The sequence below is a fragment of the Anthonomus grandis genome, chromosome 17, assembly GCF_022605725.1.
Source record: "Anthonomus grandis grandis chromosome 17, icAntGran1.3, whole genome shotgun sequence".
In the NCBI taxonomy this organism is placed as follows: domain Eukaryota; kingdom Metazoa; phylum Arthropoda; class Insecta; order Coleoptera; family Curculionidae; genus Anthonomus; species Anthonomus grandis.
Window position 1 is genome coordinate 3,739,775 of NC_065562.1, and position 17,111 is coordinate 3,756,885.

At 32.3% G+C, this 17,111-nt stretch overlaps 1 long non-coding RNA gene across 1 annotated transcript; it reads right to left on the reverse strand.

Moving 5' to 3' along the window:
- Positions 1–11,813: 11,813 nt before the first annotated feature.
- LOC126746309 (uncharacterized) lies at positions 11,814–13,819 on the reverse strand. The gene is made up of 3 exons (XR_007663858.1): positions 13,578–13,819; positions 12,862–13,030; positions 11,814–12,729 (listed from the first exon to the last, which is right to left on the reverse strand). It is a non-coding gene; the product is annotated as an uncharacterized LOC126746309 (long non-coding RNA).
- Between the last annotated feature and the right edge of the window lie 3,292 nt (positions 13,820–17,111).

Here is a 17,111-nt window from a genome sequence, read left to right on the forward strand (position 1 = left end):
GCTGGTAACGCTATTGTTTCACCACAAGTGTGAACTCTAAGTAATAAAGACATCTCAGCTTTAATCTGAGCTTATTAAAGTTTTTTTAATAAAAACTGTTTTTTTAGTAGCGTATTTTTAAAATCTGTAAAAACATTATTAGGACAACTTTTTAAAGACAATGCATACTTGAATTCAGTTTTTATTTTCAACGTTTCGGTTCTGAGATTCCATCCTCAACTTCTTTTTTTCTTAGGGCGGCAATTTTGTTTTTTTGCTAAATTAAAAAGATCTTTTTTTTCCCTTTAAAATGATGTTTCACTCTTTATGAAAATATTTTATGTTTACGTCAAAAAATTAAATAGTTTATTTTTCGCTGAGTTGGCCATGACTTTTATTGGCATTTTGTCGTACACAATTATTATTAACTTACTAACTTTGGAACTTATACTTTTACGTAATTTCTAAAAAAAACAATTAACTACTTGTAACAATAATATTAAATTAGACTATTCAAAATGATGGCCATTTTTGTTCAAATATATTTCCCATTTCTTTAAAACACTTCTAGTTACCTTGCGCAGGGTGTTTCTATTTATATTATTTAAGACATTCCGAACCCTATCCTCTAGTTGTTCGAGAGTCGTAGGAGGTTCAAACTCGTAAACTTTATTTTTAACATATCCCCAAAGATAAATATAGGTAGTAATAAAATGTCTAAAATGTTTTTATCGCGAGCTTTATTGTCCCTTTGACAATTTTCTGGCGTTGGCATTTCAAAACTTCCATGAGTTCTAAGGTTCATGACAACCCTAGCGAATAGTCTTGGACCTGGCTGTTGTCTCTCAGGATACAGTTCCAAATATCTGGCAATTGCAAAATTTGCATTCCTATTGCATGTAATATATGTTACATGTAATAGGAATGTAACATATATTACATTTAAAATTTAATTCTGACATATTCTAATATGTCACATTTTTCTTCACTGGTTTATCGCATGGCCACTTTCGGAATGTAAAAATTTTAAATAAACTCACTAAAAACAAACGAAAACAACTAGATACGAAAAAACTATTTAACACTAACAAAAGCAAAAAATTAACAAGATAAGAATTACTAAACAAGATAAAAAGTGAAATCAAATAAATAATATTTTGCAGAATTGTCAGTAAATGACGCTAAATCATTAAACAATAATAATTGTTTATACGACAAATGGCCTCCGTAGTCATGGCCAACTCCGCGAAAAATGAACTTTGTAACTTTTTGACATAAGATTGAAATATTTTCATAACGTGTTATACATCATTTTAAAGGGAAAAAAAGATCTTTTTAATTTAGCAAAAAAACAAAATGGCCGTCATAAGAAAAAAGGAAGTTGAGGATGGAATCTCAGAACCGAAACGTCGAAAATAAAAACTGAATTTAGGTATGCGTTGTCCTTTAAAATTGTCCTAATACTGTTTTTACAGATTTTAAAAATACGCCGAAATAAAAAAAAATGTCTTTCACTTTTCACTTTTTCAAAAATGCATTGTTTTGATTTTTTTCCAAATATTTGAAAATCGGAAAAAAGATAAAATCGTTCTAAAAGCGCTACTAAATTGATAACTAAATGCCCTACAACTTTCCTCATTTAACCAATATTCTTATAGTTTCCAAGATACCCATATATGTACACCCAATTTGGGCCATACTGTATATATACAAACAATACGATAAGGGACATATCATAAAACAGTCGAAGGCCTTTAATCTTTTATAATCCTAACAATACCATGAACTCATAAATTAACGTACCTCTAATTGCCTCACCACTTGTCCTTTGTGAAATATCCGGAGATGGCGACAATGTATCGATCTGCGATGATGATGATGATGAATCACTGGAACTGGAACTTATTGTACGAATTCGCCTACGGCGGCGGTTAGCACCATGTTTTTTACTCTTGATTCTAACTCTTTCAATCTTTTTAATATAGATTTCGAACTCAATTCACGACTTACTGTTTTAACCATTTTTAATATTATCTTGAATAATAACCGTAACAACGCCAATCACAAAAAATCACCGAAAAAGAAAATATAACCGCTTGACTAACGTAGCACACGCAAAGCACACAAAATATTGTGCGCTGCAAAGTACCGGAGTAGGTACTACAAGTTATAGAATCTATCTAACGAGACATTGAAGTATAATTAGTATTAAGTTATACAAGATGACGCAACTGATCCTTTCTAAGTTAAATGGTCGACATACTCCTCAAGTGTTTCAGACTTATGGAGTCTTCCAGTAATAATGTCCAAAGGTAAACGAAGTTTATCATCGAAGACAACTTTTGCCGGGCTTTTTACAGTTGAATTGTGGATATAAGAACGATATGCCAATAGGAATGGTTATATAGTTATCTCAGTCGGTTTGCTTAAGAGTTTACCACCATCCTCAAATAGGTTTCAAATGTGTCGTTAAATCTTTCAACCATCCCATCAGACTGAGGATGTAGGGGTGTTGTCAATAAGACCCGTTATTGATTCCCAGCAATTGGCATACTTGTTTGTTTGTGACTCAAAGTTCCTTCATTGGTCTGAATGTATCTCTCTGGGTACACCAAATCGACAAATCCAGTTCTGGAACAGCACTTCAGCTACTGTCGTTGCTTCTTGGTTTGGAATCGGATAAACCTCGGGCCACTTACTAAAGCTACTAGCAACTACTAGCAACAAGAGCATATCGGTTTCTGGACCTCCTAGTAGGAAAGGGTCCTGCTACGTCTATGGCAATTCATTCAAAGGGTGCACCATTCAGATACTGCATCATCTGTCCTTTTGTCCGGGGTCTTGGGCCCTTGCATGATGAACACTGCTTACACTGTCGGCACCAGCGTTCAACATCTTCATGACTGTTCATCCAGTAAAATCGTTCCCTCACTTTTGCCAAGGTCTTACCAACTCCAAAATGTCCTCCGCCGACACCGCCATGAGCAGCTTCAAGAACTTCTGGAATCCGTTTTCGAGGAAGGACTGTCAAATATGTCTTTTCTTTGCCATATACGCTCTCCCAGACTCTTTTTAACAATCCATCTTTTATAACCAACAAATTCCACTCAGACCAATAAGCTTTTAGTTCTAGAGATTTGTCAGAAATATCTTTCCATTCTGGTTTTGAAATTTCTCGAGATTTCAGTTCGTAAATAAGACCAAATACTGGATCATCACACTGATCCTGGATTAAACTAGCTACATCCCATTCTTTAGAACTGTGAATGCTAATACGATTACAAGTAAATATCTCTGCATGCTGTTTTAATGCCTTTTTAAAACAATATTGACATGTTTCAATACAGGGTCTTCTCGATAAAGCATCGGCATTTTGGTGATATTCGCCTTTCCTATGTTCCATGGTAAAGTCATACTCTTGTAATCGTTGAAGCCACCTCGCTATTTGTCGTTTGGGGTTTTTAAACTGAAACAGCCATTTCAGCAAAGCATGATCAGTTCTAAGGATAAGTTGTTGACCATACAAATATTTATGGAAATACTCAATAGCTTTTACTGCTGCCAATAGTTCTCGTCTGGTGACACAATAGTTCCTTTCTGGTTTTGATAACGTTTTACTGAAATAAGCTATCATTTGCTCGCCATCTTCATATTTTTGTGATAGAACAATTCCAAAATTGCTTGCATCGATATCCAAAATAAAAGTTTGTCCAGGAATCGGATATCTTAAAATTAGAGATGTGCACAGTGCTCTTTTTAACCGTTGAAATGCTTCTTCACAGTCTGTTGACCAACTAAATACCATTTTGTCCTTCGTGAGCTTATCTAGAGGCTTTGCAAGGTTAGCGAAATTTCTTACAAATCTTCTCTAATAGGTGCAAAGGCCCAGAACGCTTCTTAACTGGTGTTTGTCAGCGGGTCGTGGCCAATTTTCGATTGTTTCTACTTTATCTGGATCAGTCTTGACACCTTTTTCTGATATTACATGGCCAAGGTATTGAACTTCTTTTTGAAATAAGCAACATTTTTTAGGACTTAGCTTCAGGTTGGCTTCTCGGAGCTTAACAAATACCTTTTGAATATTCTTCAAATGATCTTCAAATATTTTTTCCAGTATGATGACGTCATCTAGATAAACTAAACATGATTCCCAAGTCATTCCACGTAACACTGTTTCCATAAGTCTCTCAAAGGTAGCTGGCAAAGCAATGTTCATTGCAGAGTCCAAAGGGCATGACTGTAAATTGTCAAAGTCCTGTTCCAGTCGAGAATGCGGTCTTTTCCTTATCTTCTGGGTGCATCTTAACCTGCCAGTATCCACTCTTTAGATCGAGTGTTAAGAACCATTTAAGAACCAATGTTAAGAACCTGATAGCGTGTCCAGGGTATCGTCAATTCTTGGTAGGGGATAACTGTTATTTCTCGGTAATGTCATTCAGTAGCAGTACACAAAGTCTGGTGGATCAATCCTTTTTCTTTACTAGCACAACTGGAGATGTTCAAGGACTCTGAGAAGGTTCTATCACTCCTTGTGTCCTCATTTCTTGAAGCATTGAGGAAACTTTTCTTTGTTTAGCTATCAAAATCCTTCGAGGTACTTGTTTAACGGAGTGTTAATTCGATGCTGCACCAAATCAGTTCTTCCCAGGTCATTATCGTGCAAGAAAAACACATCTTGATTTTCTTCAAGAAGACCTCGCAATTTACTACACTGGTCCATGGTTGGCAGAAGGTTCTTCAAATAGGTTTTGTAACCATACAGGAAATAGTCTTTTTGAATAACGACTTCTATCGGCATTTTTCATGACTGCCACTACTTGAGAGCATACGCCAATATTCTCTCCTTATTTCAAATGTTGATCATATCCTTTTAAATTTACCATTCGAACCAAAACAGTAGATTTCTTCTGCGTAGATAACGCCTTGGCTGGAAAAATTCCTTAACCATATAGTTTGCAGTTTTCCATGGGCTCAATCAAAACAGTTTCTCCCTCTTTTCCTTCAGTTGTAGCATTAACCACCACCTCTGAATTTGGTGGTATGGTAGTATCCTGGAATAACTTAACGACTCTGGTATTTACTTTATCTTCATATGGGTGGTGCACAAAAATCTCTTCATTTCTCGTCAGTATCCGGTTATATACATCCATTTTAAACTGCTGAGCATTCATAACATCCAATCCTAATATGACATCATCCATGATTCCTGCCACTAGTACTGGCTGTTGGAATTTTGTTAAGCCAATGGTGACTGTAGCTTCATGCAATCCAAGAACCAGGATCCTTTTTCCATCCACAGCTATTTGCAGATTTCCCCTAGCAGCGGCCTCAAATTGATTTAAGTAGGTACTCCATGCTTCTTTGCCGTCGAATTTAGGTGGCTTTACTTTCATCATTGTTTGCATTCCAGGATCGGGATGAAGAGGGGTCCGTTTTACTTTCATCTCTTGTTCTTGGATCTTTTTTTGTACTTGCCCCAATACTTCTTCTACTGTTGCATTAAAGTTAGTCATTAATTGTTTCTGATTCTTCTCCAGATCTTCTTTAAGTTGTAAAACTCGTTTCTCTTGTTTTCTGTCTCGTTCCTCCTGCTCCTTTTTAAGATTATCTTTTAAATTCAGTAAGTCATCTTTCATGGTTCGAATCAGGTCTTCATTTTCTTCCTTCAGGTCAGATTTAATTGTCTTTAGTAAATATTCCTGTTTCTTGTCTCGCTCTTCTTGTTTACGGTCTCGTTCATCTTGCTTGCGGTCTCGTTCTTCTTGTGCTTTTGTTTGTTTACGCTCTCGTCAAACTTCTTTAATAGCAGCTCCATCAATTTCTCGGTCTCCATCTTGGCCTGACTTCTTTTTAAAGGCATGGACTAAAATGAGCTTTTAAATATCCTTTACATCTGACACCAATTGTAACGAAATTCGGGAACACACTTTTATCGTCAACGTCAAAAACACTAACCTAACTCGCCTTGACTGTCGTTTAATTGTTTCCAAGGTAAAAACTGATAAAAACTGACTAAACAATTAAAAATGAATCAAATGTCGCGAAGCGCGTCCTTTCTAAAACCCGATGGAACAGTTTTGAAATATTTAGAATTATTTAGTTTTTTATTCTTTTATGTCACGAGAGACCAATAATTTTAGGAGAATACTGACAGTCAAAGCAAGCAAGTATACAAATTCCAGAAAATTAAAACTACAGGGATTTACAATAATATATCCTAAATAACCTAAATTGGGGTCAAAATGGGGCTTACGTATAAGATGAGCTACTTAAAAACTAAGCACTATAAATAAAAATAATAAACCAAACGTAAGTAAAGTCGAAATTATACCCATTTGTAATTACGTCATTTTTGTTTATCTTTGTTTAGCATATTCCAAACAGCGGCGACAAAAAACTTTTGAAAAAAATTGGTGTCTGATGATTATTTATCTTTTATATACTAGGTTATGTGAAATATCCGTCACTGTCAATCAAAAATATTGGTTTGTCAACTTGTTCTTGAAAGTTATTTCGAAAAGTATTAGGTAATGCCTAAAAAAAGATATAATAGGTATAATGAACAATCGCAGCTGATGATTTTAAACATATTGGCTTTTTTTTAACTGGAAAAGGAACAAGTCCGAAACGGAATTGCACTTCAAATTGAGAATGTGATACAGCGAGCCGCAGATGCAACAAAATTGAGCACAACAACGATGGCAAATATAAAGAAGAATGGGATAAAATCAGATCAGGATTACGCGGCCCGTATATCTTCCAAGCAAAAGACAGCAAAAACCAAAATTACAACATATTTGAATCATAGAATTCGGGACACAATTTATTCTATGTACGCCAGAAAAGAATATGTAATATTGGCAACAATAAGAGAAAAGTTCGGGGAAGAAATTGAATATTTTGAGTTTTCCATTGACTCCTTAAGAAGATGGATCAATAGTATAGGCTTCAAGTGAAAAAATCAAATAATAGAAAATATTTGATGGACTTGCCAAATATTGTTCATAAAGAATTTTAAGGGAGTATATCAAAAATAGAAATGTAGGTCCGAAAGGTTTTACTCCAGTTTTCATTGACGAGACGTGGATTTTTAGCAAGGGATCATTTCGTAGTAGCTGGCAAGATGAGACCAAGCACACGGATTCAAGGAAAAACAGTGAAGGTAAAAATTATCTGGTTATCTTTTTAGATTTTTTTTTGAATAAAAACTATTGCCCTTGTAAGGGCCCTCTAACTTCGTAATTTCATCTGTTTCATAGTTTTATATAATTTCTCTCTAAGACAATATGAGGAAATTTAACTCCATATACTACTCGTATGTGCATGGAACATTACTTATTAATTATATTAAATTTATGTTCTGGAAGAATGATTTCTAAAAGAAAAGAATTGAATAATCTTTTATTTTTAAGGTCATCGTTATATCGTGGTCCACGCCGGAACCAAAGATGGCTTGATCAAGGGTGCAAATTTAATATTCAAGAGTGGATTAAAGACGGGAGATTATCATGACAATATGAACAGGAAAAACTTCGAAAATTGGTTTAAAACTCAGCTGGTTCCAAATCTTCTCCCAAAGTCATTTAAAATCATGGACAATGCAAGTTACCATTCTGGTTTATTAGAAGAAATCCCGAGAAAGTCTTGGACAATTTAGAACTGACTGAATGGTTGAAGAAAAAGAATATTGGCTTTCCAGAAAAAACCATGAAAGATAAAATATGGATTATTGCACGCAGAAACTGCCCTAGTGAAAAAAAGTACTTCCTTGATGAATATGTTAAACCTTTAGGACACAAAATTTTGCGACTGCCACCATATCATTGCCAGTTTAATGCAATTGAAATGGTATGGTCGGAATGTAAACGAAAGTATGATCAATATATTTCCAATTTTAAGGGGTCACCTTCAGAAGTTCTGACTACATAGGAAAGGGTAATAAACGAAATTTCTATAGATCATTGGCAAAAATATGTTTTTCATACAGAAAAGGTAATTGAAAAGGCTTGGGAGGCAATACAAGTGTGTGATGCCTATGACATTCTGCCACTTGTGATTACGACTGACGAAGACGACGATGACGAAGACAATATTTCTGATTTCAGTTCTGACTCTGACAATACTGAGGAGATTGATTAAGCTTTTTTTCTTCTAGCAATTTTTATGATCGTCGTTTAAGTATTCAATCATATCGTTACAATTTCATTAACGTGGTAATGCAATATGGCGTGTTTTTTTTGAGTTTGTATGTTATATTTTTTAGAATGGTATTTTCATTTTAATGTGTTAACATATTCCTTCAAGCAGCATTTTTTTTCATGAACAAGTAAATTAAATTGTCAGTATTAAAATTTTTCCAAGTGAGTTAAAATAATTTTATACCATTATTCACAATTTTTGTAAGCTCGGTTTTGTTACGTCTACTGCTCGTGCCGAATTCTACGTTTCAAATATGTTGTAGATTTGGTTTTTGCGGTCTTTTGCTTGGAAAAAATATGAGCAGCGTAATCCTGATCTGATTTTATCCCATTCTTCTTTATATTTGCGATCGTTGTTGTGCTCAATTTTGTTGCATCTGCGGCTCGCTCTATCACATTCTCAATTTGAAGTGCAATTCCGTTTCGGACTTGTTGTTTATGTCCCATTATTTATGATTAATTATAATAATATTTGTTAATTGTTAAGTTTGTTAATAATACAATAAATACTACAAGATTTTTTTTAAATTTTTTGGGAATGAAAGTATATACACGAATATAAAAATATAACATGCAGCTAAAATAAACCATTTGTTAATATCTGAACGTATAAAAATACATAGCAGACTATTGATTTCTGAAGGCGATGGTAAAGTTTCTAACCTAATATTGATTGGCAAAAATATCTACGCCATACGTTTTTCTCACCTGGATGACGTAATTACAAATGGGTATAATTTCGATTTTAGAACCCTACGAATCAACTTTAACTACAAAATACTAATAAAATAGTAAAAAAACTAGGAGAATAATTAACGTATTTACATTTTTATAATAATATTTTAAAGTAGTGTTTTAAAAAAATACTCATGTCTCACTCTATTACGGTTATCTAAAATTCAAATAATCAGGATAAAGAAAATCAATAACTATTAGCTATAGCAATTGTCCTGATTTCATTTCAATTTAATTTTTAGATATAATTTGTTTAGCCCTAAATGTTTTTAAAAATATTTTGATGTATTGTGTTTTAAAAAAATACTCATATCTCAATCTATTACGGTTATCTATTATTCGAATGTAATTTAGATTTGGTATTTAGGTTATACGAGGCGACTCAAATGATTTTTTTTACGTGTTGGACATAACCAGGGTTAAGAAAATAGAACAATTAATCCCTATAGCATTGTCCGATTTGACTCCAATTTAATTTTTGAAGTTCATTTTGATGTAGTGTAAATTATTTTTAAAATTTTTCTAATGTATTGTTTTTTTAAAAAATAAAAATATCTCACTCTATTACTGTTATCTATTATTCGAATATAATTTAAATTTACTATTTCGCATATACAAGATAGCCAAATGATGTTTTTTACGGTTTGAACATAACCAGAGTTAAGAAAATATAATAACTAATAGCGTTAGCGATTGTTCCGATTTAATTTTAATTCAATTTTTAGATATAATTTAATTAACCCTAAATGATTTTTAAAAATAGTTTGATGTATTGTATTTAAAAAAAAATAGTCATATCTCACTCTATTACGATTATCTATTATTCAAATTTAATTTTATATACGGATTACAATTACCTATAGCTATTGTTCCGATATGAATTCAATTTAATTTTAAGATTTAATTTGTTTAACCCTAAATATTTTTTTAAAATATTTTGAGGTATTCTGTTTTAAAAAAATAGTCATATCTCACTCAATTACGGTTATCTATTATTCAAATTTATTTTAAAATTAATATTTAGGTTATACAAGATGACTCAAATGATCAATTTTTAATTTTGGACATAACCAGGATAAAGAAAATCGATTACTATTACCTATAGCTATTGTTCCGATACGATTTTAATTTAATTTCTAGATATAATTTGTTTAACCCTAAATATTTTTTTTAATTATTTTGATGTATTGTGTTTTAAAAAAATAGTCATATCTCACTTTATTACGGTTATCTATTATTCAAATATAATTTAAAATTAATATTTAGGTTATAGAAGATGACTCAAATGATCCTTTTTTAATTTTGGACATAATCAGGCTTAAGAAAATAGAACAATTAATCCCTATAGCTTTCTCCGATTTGATTCCAATTTAATTTTTGAAGTTCATTTGATGTACTGTAAATTACTTTTAAAATTTTTCGGATGTATTGTTTTAAAAAAAAATAATCATATTTCACACTATTACTGTTATCTATTATTCGAATATAATTTAAGTTTACTATTTCGCATATACAAGATAGCCAAATGATGTTTTTTACGGTTTAAACACAACCAAAGTTAAGAAAATATCCGTTGCATAGGGTTTAAGAATGTGTTTTGTTAGTGGAAATGCAACAAAAACGTATGGTAGAGGAAAGTCAGTGCCCGGTAAAATGTTTTCATGCAGTAAATTGAGTACACCATCTCTTAAAGCTGTATATAAGGAGCTGTTAGAAACATTCGCCCTGGTCTACCAATATTTACATATCGAAAACCGTAATTAGCATAAACCAGTGCAAATAGGACTCTACTAAAATATCCTTTATAGTTGTAATAAGAACTTCCAGAAATTGGCAGGGCATTGAATGTTAACGTGTTTGCCGTCAATGGCACCGAGGCAATGGGGAAAATTCCACCTTTCTCCAAAGAGTTTAGATATTTCTAACTATTTTTCATCAGTAGTTGGAAGCTGAAACAAAAACATACATTTTAAGAAGTTTTCTTAATACTTACAATAACAGCTATAAACTATGTGTTACTTATAGACAGCCTTATTGGAAAAGTCTAATTTAAAAATTTTATTTTCAGGCTCCAGAAGAAGGGAATAAAAATATTAATCACCAAAGTATCAGTGTTGACGAATCAGAACACTCTGTGACCTCACCTCCGATAGTAAGTCGTAAAACGAATAATGAGGATAACAGTACCCCCAAACAAGGTTCGTCTTCTTAGAACATTGAAAGGCTAGAAGTAGCATGCCGTGGAACTATAGGCAGGTTTGTTTGCTTGCAACATCTCTGATGCAATGATGCCAAATGTTTATATAGAAATGGCAAAAATCACTTTATAATATCATAAAAATTTTCAGTTGTTTCCGAAGGCATAAAACAATACTACTGCTCCCCTTCAATAAAATATCAAGCATTTTTTTAAAATAAATTTGATAAGATACTCTATATCGAAGTCAATATACGTAAATAAATGAAAATAAAATACGAAGAAACGAGAAAACGCTAATGGCATCGCAACGCCGCTCGATCGCATTGTTGATACCACTGATACAAGCACTCTCTACCAGTGACGTCGTCAACAAATATTTACCTGATAAATTTTTATTAATTATTAAAGAGTTTGAGTATAAGTAATATTACCATTTATGAGCTATTTATGTGCTTTTTAACGGACTTCATTAGAGGAAGGTCCTAATAAAAGGCAGCATTTTTGTCGAAGCATTTTTATGGAAATTAAATATTTTATTAATATAATATTATAGATTTCTTAATAAATCATGTTTTAAGACACAAATTTTTAACATTTTGCAAAATTTTATTGTTATTGTTATATTGGACAAAACTCAGTTTTACATCCCTTACTTTATATCACATAATACTTCTATGGTGCTGACTTTTTCAAAAGGACAGTATTGCTTCAGCGGAAAGAGTTAAAACTACAAGGATGTTCAAATTGTGAAGGAGTTGCAGGTTTTTTATAGGTTATAAGATTTTTATTATGAGTATTTAGCCTGTACAATGGTTTTGAGACATTTAACAGTGACCCATATAATACCTAATACCAATTATATCATATTAATTTATACTAAAAAACAAAGCTTACCTAATAAAGACTATGTACAATAGATTAGATTAGATAGTTTATTAGTAGTAATATACTAATATACAAACAAATACTTTTACAAGTCAAATAAAATATGTATTATGTTGGGCTTTTTGAAAATCATATTATTATTTCTTAAGTATTTTAATAATGACTTGAGACATCTAATTCAATTTCTTTGGCGCAAATTTGTTTGTTGCAATCTTCGAATATTAATTTTTTGTTCTTTATTTTTTTTTTCATAATTTGGTGACAAGTGATTTAGCTTTTGAAACGGTGGAATCGTCAGTGCTTAGGTCCTCAGGATATCATTTGATTTTACCTATCATTTGATTTTAAAACTAGTAGTCTATTTTAAGTGTATTTTTACCTTTTCCTTGGCAGTCAGGGAATGTATAGCAGTTAAACAAAAACGGCTTAGATCAGAAATAGTAATTGTTGACCTAGACCCCACGGTTACTGTAGAACTATTAATCTCAGATGCAGTTATTGTTGATGATGAATGATCAGATCTGTAATTATACAAAATTTGGTGTATAAAGAATATTAATCTATTTTAATTATCCATACTTAGCTTCATTGTTTGTACTATATACCATTTTGGAAACTAAAGAAGTTTTTGCACTCTTCAGGAAAGCTACCCCTGCAGCTTTGAAGGGTAAATCACTTGGTAAATTTACTGAATTATCGGCTGCTGTGTTTTTAACCAGTGCATCAGAAATCCTAGAAAAAAAATAGTTTGACACACATACCTAATTTAATAAGTATTAGGTATAAATAAAGCTTATATGAGTAACACTAATACTTTTTGTGACGATTTTTTCATACTAGAAAAATATATTTAAAAAAAATTACCTTTGAGGTAGAGCTGATTTTTTTAATAAAGTCTGGCTACTGATATTATCTTCCTTATATAAGAAATCACTTCTAAGGATGTGATCTGAACAAACAAATATGTTCTTTTTAATTGTGTTGATTTCCATTAATGAAATCCATTGTTCCCTTTGGGCATATATTAGGCAATCTATAATAATATAATATTTAATCAAAAAAAATTACAGTAATAAATTAATATGTGGTGCCAATTACTATATATTATTGTAAGATGCAATATGGCAACAAAAAAAAATTATCGACCAAATTTTAGGGAAAGACAGAATTAACTTTATACATAGATATCAATATCTAAATAAATTTCAAAATTCTTTAAAGGCAATAAAAAATTAGTAATTTCATCTATCTACCTAATGTCTTTATTAAAAAAACATAACTATATATAGATAGGTACATAGGTATTATGCCTTCTTTCTGCCAAAACAACAAAAAAAAACATAAAATCCTCTAATAAAACTAGGGACAAAATTCTAGTTTTATATTTTTTATAGCCTATTAATAGATAAATATGTTCAAAAATATTTAGATTTAAAAATATAAATATTTTGGTATTTTACGCACACTTTCATATTCATAAATAAAGTTTTTACTAGGTTTATATCTTATAAGATCGCATATTCTACGTTTATGATGATGGTAACCCCATGATGTGATGTTATGAAAGTATCGGTACTTACTTGTAAAAAGATCGGCTTGAATCGCCTTTTTATCATGATGCGGTACAAACGACACAAGTTTTTGCCATCCTAGCAATTTAAAAAAACACTAAAATGTGGCCTTTTTCCTTTTTAAACCAAAAATTAGAGAAAATACACGACTCCCGAATATAAACAAAAAGCCGTTTGACAGATGACACTACGCGTATGGCTCAGGCGCTTAAGCTCCGGTGTTGTCGCTTCAAATATTTTAGAAACAGTTTTAGGGATAACAATGTTAATAATTTTGTTTTTTTTTTGCTTACGGATATTATATTTATTCTTAAAATAGGTTAATTGTAGAATTTATACTTTTTAATTTAAATTTTCCTATAAAATACAACAAAAATAAGTTAAATTAACGTTATAATGGTTGTTAAAATATAGCTAAAAATTTCCTCCGTTGAAAATTTGCGTCGACTTGACAACAGAGAATCGGCAAATATGTTTGTAAACAACACACCCCTCTTGCCCCTGTGCACATGTTGGACTCAAACAAAGTTGTTGTTTACTAATTCTAGCCTTTCAATGTTCTAAGTTCGTCTTTCAAGAAAAACACTAAGATAGCAGATTACGACAAACCGAAACCTGCAGAGAAAGCTGTCTTACTCCTTAAAAATGTTACCGAAAACATAAAAAAGGAGATCATATTTCCGCATTTTCTGAGTATGTTGAGGTTAGGATTCGGAACCTCAAAAAACCACGTACTCAGGCAATTGCGCAAATGCGTATAAATTCTCTTCTTTACGAGATAGAAATGGAACAAGAGGTTTCTATGGGCGTCTCTTCTAATCTAGTCTCGAGGGATAACTCACAGGTCAACCTTTATCCCATAAGCAATCCGAATCCAAATGTGGTTAATCAGTATCGTCTTCGCCAAATGTCTATGCCGGTATTTTTGAAAGAGACTTGTCTTGCTAATACCGCCAGTAAACAAGCTTTTCAAACATACTTAGGAGATGCTTCGAATACTTGTATAGTAATTCCTGGACCAAGTAGTGGATCTACTATTACCTCCGACATGTCAACATCAAATGACCAATATGATGAAGAATTTCACATCACAAACTATTTGAACTTTAGCAACAGCAGAAAATAATATATTATATTATATGTATAATCTGTTCAACGAGAGAAACAACACTTGACGTTTGGTTCCTATGTAAATTATGTGTCATTTTTTAAGTGCTGTTTCTCTCGTTGAATAGACTATATTATATAAACTATTATGAAACAGTACTGTTTAATAAATAACAAAATTATTAAAAAGGTATGAATTTTTTTAGCCCTGTACATATTAGGCCAGGCGCCAGAGACTTTTCTATGGCAAGCAATTTTATAAATCTGGCACTAACTTTTTCAAATCACAGGCTCCGATTTTCGTTATAAATAATAGCAAAATAACTATAAAAACATATGAATTTTCTTTTCTTACCTGTACACAATCATGTAGAGCCTTTGCAATAGCTTGGCTAATAGCTTTTATTATGCGAGATATACTTGGAGTTGAAACTTTAAAGGTGTACATTAAACTTGCAAATGTATCACCGTTCGCTATATATCTCAAGAATATTGCCAACCTTGTAGCTTCTGGAAGTGCTTCACGAAAATATGTATTTTGTTTGCGTATTGCTGGGCCAACTAAAGTCAAGAGTAATTCAAAATCAGACGGCGACATTTTTTAAACAGCGAGTATTTAGCCAGTCTTATTTCATCTACAATACTTAAAGTTTCATTTCTCCTCTGCAGAAAAGGGTTTACCCAGCATGAAGGCTTTTTTCATTTTCTTTTTTCCGCCTCAACATCATTAACAATAATTGCTACTGCAGCAGCAATTGCACCAGTTTGTATTTCATTCAACATTGGTAAAAAGACGAACAGCACAACCAACACCAAATGTTTAAAAAAATGTGGACATAAAGAGAGGCAATATCATTTGAAATTGAGGCATAAATGGAAACAACATTAGGCAAGACACAAATGGCAACCACAGTTTTGCATGCGTTTGTTGTTCATGTTCCATGCGTAATTGCATTCGTAGTTGCATAAGTGGAAAGCCCGCTTAAGAGTAAGTAATATTGTTCTTGCTTTTTTATTGTTCTATATTGACGGCAGGTAGCACATAGAACATGTGTGTGAATTAGTTCTTAATCTGGACCTAGACCAATCAGATATCGGCGATTTATCGTCGGAGAGTGGGGATGAAGTGGATGTGGACTTGGATTTGGTTAATATTAACCTTGATCATCAGGATGGATTAGAAAGTATAGAGGATATGAAGATGGCAGAAAATATGAGTGATTCTTCGGATGACGAGCCTCTTGCCCATTATTTACCAGGCTATGAAAAAACTTGGTCCCGTGTCCGGGAATTTGAACCATTCCAGTTTAACTTTAAAAACGAGAACATTTCCACTCAATTAAATCAACCAATTATGTGCCTAAGAAAATACATTTCTGATACGAACAAATTTTCAACACAAAATTTCCTTGAACAAATGGCACTTTTCACAAATATGCGTGAGGTTATTGAGACAGGCCGTTCCCTTGAAACTTCTGAATATGAATTGCGAAAATTCTTTGGAGCTTCCATGTTGATTGGAATTTATGGTCTACCGAGAATAAGGATGTACTGGGCGCGAAGTACAAGAGTACACATTGCTTCAGACACAATTTCAAGAAATCGGTACTTTATATTGCGATCACGGGTAAAACTTGTAGAAGATCAGAGGGTTACCAATGAAGAAAAAATAATAGATAGATTCTGGAAAGTAAGGCCTTTATTAGAATGGTGCAAAGAGTATGCCGTTTAAATGAACGAACAAAAACAGTGTCAATAGATAAACAAATGATTCCTTTTCATGACCAAGTAAAAATGCGACAATTTGTTAGGGGTAAGCCAAATCCAGTGGGATTATTCCTCAAACAGATTGCGAGCAAAGTGATTCTGATGAAGAGCAGGTAACGCCCCGAAAACAAAGGAAAATTCAGCCTATTTCAGATAGAAGAGAGAGGAAGCAGGGAAACAGTCATCTACCAGTATTTACCAAACACGACCAGAAATCCAGATAAAAATGTCGATATCCGTAATGTGGTAAATTGACATTTGCTAAGTGTGCCTCATGTGACGTATATCTTTGCTGCTCCGTTGAGAGAAACTGTTTTGCTCTTTTTCACCAATAAAGTTTTTTTTTTAACTTTTTTTGTATTTATTTAAACCCAAGGTATCAAATATGATACCTTACTTTTTACAGTAAAAAACAAAAAAAAATATTTTTTTTTTATATTTTGTTGTTTTTTGGGCCCAACACTTCACAAAAAAGTCCGTGTTTTAAAAAGATATGTTTTCATTTCACCTTGGGTCTGAGGAGGTAGCATTGTCCGATTTGATTCCAATTTAATTTTTGAAGTTCATTTGATGTACTGTAAATTATTTATAAAATTTTTCTGATGTATTGTTTTTAAAAAAAATAATCATATTTCACTCTATTACTGTCATCTATTATTCGAATATAAT